This window comes from Lolium perenne, chromosome 4, assembly GCF_019359855.2.
Source record: "Lolium perenne isolate Kyuss_39 chromosome 4, Kyuss_2.0, whole genome shotgun sequence".
Taxonomy (NCBI): domain Eukaryota; kingdom Viridiplantae; phylum Streptophyta; class Magnoliopsida; order Poales; family Poaceae; genus Lolium; species Lolium perenne.
In genome coordinates, this window is record NC_067247.2 from 231,917,378 (window position 1) to 231,922,544 (window position 5,167).

The following is a 5,167-nucleotide window of genomic DNA, read 5'->3' on the forward strand; positions in this document are numbered from 1 at the left end:
CCAAAGTAAATTGCTTGAGTGCTACCTTTAAATTTCTATCCTCTACCTTTGCAATATATAGCTCATGGGACAAATAGCCTAAAAACTATTGTGGTATTGAATATGTACTTATGCACTTTATCTCTTATTAAGTTGCTTGTTGTGCGATAACCATGTTCCTGGGGACGCCATCAACTACTCTTTGTTGAATATCATGTGAGTTGCTATGCATGTTTGTCTTGTCTGAAGTAAGGGAGATTTACCGCTAGAATGGTTAGAGCATGCATAATGTTAGAGAAGAACATTGGGCCGCTAACTAAAGCCATGATTCATGGTGGAAGTTTCAGTTTTGGACAAATATCCTCAATCTCATATGAGAAAATTAATTGTTGCTACATGCTTATGCATTAAAGAGGAGTCCATTATCTGTTGTCTATGTTGTCCCGGTATGGATGTCTAAGTTGAGAATAATCAAAAGCGAGAAATCCAATGCGAGCTTTCTCCTTAGACCTTTGTACATGCGGCATAGAGGTACCCCTTTGTGACACTTGGTTAAAACATATGTATTGCGATGATAATCCAGGTAATCCAAGCTAATTAGGACAAGGTGCGGGCACTATTAGTATACTATGCATGAGGCTTGCAACTTGTAGGATATAATTTACATAATACATATGCTTTATTACTACCGTTGAAAAAATTGTTTCTTGTTTTCAAAACCAAAGCTCTAGCACAAATATAGCAATCAATGCTTCCCTCTGCGAAGGGCCTTTCTTTTACTTTTATGTTGAGTCAGTTCACCTATCCCTCTCCACCTCAAGAAGCAAACACTTGTGTGAACTGTGCATTGATTCCTACATACTTGCATATTGCACTTGTTATATTACTTTGCATTGACAATATCCATGAGATATACATGTTACAAGTTGAAAGCAACCGCTGAAACTTCATCTTCCTTTGTGTTGCTTCAATACCTTTACTTTGAATTATTGCTTTATGAGTTAACTCTTATGCAAGACTTATTGATGCTTGTCTTGAAAGTACTATTCATGAAAAGTCTTTGCTATATGATTCATCTGTTTACTCATGTCATTTACCATTGTTTTGATCGCTGCATTCATTACATGTGCTTACAATAGTATGATCAAGATTATGATGGCATGTCACTCCAAAAATTATCTTTGTTATCGTTTACCTACTCGGGACGAGCAGGAACTAAGCTTGGGGATGCTGATACATCTCCGACGTATCGATAATTTCTTATGTTCCATGCCACATTATTGATGATATGTACATGTTTTATGCATACTTTATGTCATATTTATGCGTTTTCCGGCACTAACCTATTAACGAGATGCCGAAGAGCCGATTCTTTGTTTCTGCTGTTTTTGGTTTCAGAAATCCTAGTAAGGAAATATTCTCGGAATTGGACAAAATCAACGCCCAGGGGCCTATTTTCACACGAAGCTTCCAGAAGACCGAAGGAGTCACGAAGTGGGGCCACGAGGTGGCCAGACGCTAGGGAGGCGCGGCCCAAGCCCTGGCCGCGCCGGCCTAGTGTGTGGGCCCCCTGTCAGGCCCCCTAACCTATCTCCTCCGCCTACTTAAAGCCTTCGTCGCGAAACCCCCAGTACCGAGAGCCACGATACGGAAAACCTTCTAGAGACGCCGCCGCCGCCAATCCCATCTCGGGGGATTCAGGAGATCGCCTCCGACACCCTGCCGGAGAGGGGAATCATCTCCCGGAGGACTCTTCACCGCCATGGTCGCCTCCGGAGTGATGAGTGAGTAGTTCACCCCTGGACTATGGGTCCATAGCAGTAGCTAGATGGTCGTCTTCTCCTAATTGTGCTTCATTGTCGGGTCTTGTGAGCTGCCTAACATGATCAAGATCATCTATCTGTAATGCTATATGTTGTGTTTGTTGGGATTCGATGGATAGAGAATACTTTGTTATGTTGATTATCAATCTATTACCTATGTGTTGTTTATGATCTTGCATGCTCTCCGTTGTTAGTAGAGGCTCTGGCCAAGTTTTTGCTAGTAACTCCAAGAGGGAGTATTTATGCTCGATAGTGGGTTCATGCCTCCATTAAATGCAGGACGATGTGAGAAAGTTCTAAGGTTGTGGATGTGCTGTTGCCACTAGGGATAAAACATCGATGCTATGTCCGAGGATGTAGTTGTTGATTACATTACGCACCATACTTAATGCAATTGTCTGTTGTTTGCAACTTAATACTGGAAGGGGTTCGGATGATAACCTGAAGGTGGACTTTTTAGGCATAGATGCATGCTGGATAGCGGTCTATGTACTTTGTCGTAATGCCCAATTAAATCTCACTATACTCATCATATCATGTATGCGCATGGTCATGCCCTCTCTATTTGTCAATTCCCCAACTGTAATTTGTTCACCCAACATGCTATTTATCTTATGGGAGAGACGCCTCTAGTGAACTGTGGACCCCGGTCCATTCTTTAACATCGAATACAATCTACTGCAATACTTGTTCTACTGTTTTCTGCAAACAATCATCTTCCACACTATACATCTAATCCTTTGTTACAGCAAGCCGGTGAGATTGACAACCTCACTGTTTCGTTGCGGCAAAGTACTTTGGTTGTGTTGTGCAGGTTCCACGTTGGTGCCGGAATCCCTGGTGTTGCGCCGCACTACATCTCGCCACCATCAACCTTCAACGTGCTTCTTGGCTCCTACTAGTTCGATAAACCTTGGTTTCTTACTGAGGGAAAACTTGCCGCTGTATGCATCACACCTTCCTCTTGGGGTTCCCAACGGACGCGTGCTGTACGCGTATCAAGCTCTTTTTCTGGTGCCGTTGCCGGGGAGATCAAGACACGCTGCAAGGGGAGTCTCCACATCCAATCTCTTTACTTTGTTTTTATCTTGCTTTACTTTTATTTACTACTTTGTTTGCTGCATTATATCAAAACACAAAAAAATTAGTTGCTAGCTTTACTTTATTTACTGTCTTGTTTGCACTCTATATCAAAAACACACAAAAAATTAGTTACTTGCATTTTACTTTTGTTACCATGTCTAGCTCTGCACCTGTTACTTCTTCACCTGAAGAATTAGTCTTCACTTTTAAACAAGGGGATGAGGAGAGTTTTAAAGATGCTTGGTCCAGAATTTTTGATTCTTATCGTAAAGCTGAACCTCAAATGACTCTAAGTTTGCTCCTTAGTAACTTTTATTTTGGTCTTATGATTCAATATAGATATGCCTTGGATGCTGTAGTGGGAGGAGATTTCCTTCATTGCAATGGGGATCAAGCTTTTAATGCCATAAAGAAATTGGTTGCATCACATGATTCAGCTAATAACTTTGATTCAGCCCTTATTAGCATTTATAATAGATTAAACACTCTTGAGACAAGTGCATCTCGCTTGAATGAAAATTATAGCTATGTTCGTAACCGTCTTGATCAAGTTTTAGTGAACTCTGAACCTTCATTATGGGACCCTACTACTAAAGTTGTTATCGGTGATCAAACTTTTCATGCCAATTGTGATATTATGTCTGAATTTTGCCTTATGCCTAAGAGTATTTATGAATCTTTGACACTTTGGGGACTCGTTGAAGGGGGAGAAGGAATAACTCTTATTGATAACTCTGTTATAATTCCTAAGGGAATAGCCGCAGGTCTGCATACAACCATTCTTGGAAGAACAATATCCATTGATTATCTTGTTATTGAATGTGTAGGAACAGGACAAATCACACTCAGAAGATCCCTGCTGAAACTATTGGGAGCAGTCATAGATGTGGGAGAAGGCACCCTAAAATTCACCTCTACACCGGGGGGTAGACATGCATTCCCTAAATAAAAGAGTAAGAAAAAGAACAAGAAGGGTAAGTATAAGGCCCAATGTAATGTTAATGCATCATCTCTTGATAATACTTGATATACACTTTCAGCGCCTAGCTGAAAGGCGTTAAAGAAAAGCGTTTATGGGAGACAACCCATGTTTTTACTACTGCACTTTTATTTTATATTTGAGTCTTGGAAGTTGTTACTACTGTAGCAACCTCTCCTTATCTTAGTTTTGTTGCATTGTTGTGCCAAGTCAAGTCGTTGATAGTAAGGTTCATACTAGATTTGGATTACTGCGCAGAAACAGATTTCTTTAATGTCACGAATCTGGGCCTAATTCTCTGTAGGTAACTCAGAAAATTATTCCAGTTTACGTGAGTGATCCTCAGATATGTACGCAACTTTCATTCAATTTGAGCATTTTCATTTGAGCAAGTCTGGTGCCTCAATAAAATTCGTCTTTACGAACTGTTCTGTTTTGACAGATTCTGCCTTTTATTTCGCATTGCCTGTTTTGCTATGCTTGATGGATTTTTCGATTCCATTAACTTTCAGTAGCTTTGTGAAATGTCCAGAAGTGTTAAGAATGATTATGTCACCTCTGAACACGTAAATTTTGATTGTGCACTAACCCTCTAATGAGTTTGTTTTGAGTTTGGTGTGGAGGAAGTTTTCAATGATCAAGAGAGGAAGATGATACAATATGATCAAGGAGAGTGAAAGCTCTAAGCTTGGGGATGCCCCGGTGGTTCACCCCTGCATATTTCAAGAAGACTCAAGCATCTAAGCTTGGGGATGCCCAAGGCATCCCCTTCTTCATCGACAACATTATCAGGTTCCTCTAGTGAAACTATATTTTTATTCCATCACATCTTATGTACTTTGCTTGGAGCGTTGGTTTGTTTTTGTTTTTGTTTTGTTTGAATAAAATGGATCCTAGCATTCTTTGTGTGGGAGAGAGACACGCTCCGCTGTTGCATATGGACAAATATGTCCTTAGGCTTTACTCATAATGTTCATGGCGAAGGTTGAATCTTCTTCGTTAAATTGTTATATGGTTGGAAACGGAAAATGATACACGTAGTAATTGGTAAAATGTCTTGGATAATGTGATACTTGGCAATTGTTGTGCTCATGTTTAAGCTCTTGCATCATATACTTTGCACCTATTAATGAAGAAATACATAGAGCTTGCTAAAATTTGGTTTGCATAATTGGTCTCTCTAAGGTCTAGATAATTTCTAGTAAAGAGTTTGAACAACAAGGAAGACGGTGTAGAGTCTTATAATGTTTACAATATGTCTTTTATGTGAGTTTTGCTGCACCGGTTCATCCTTGTGTTTGTT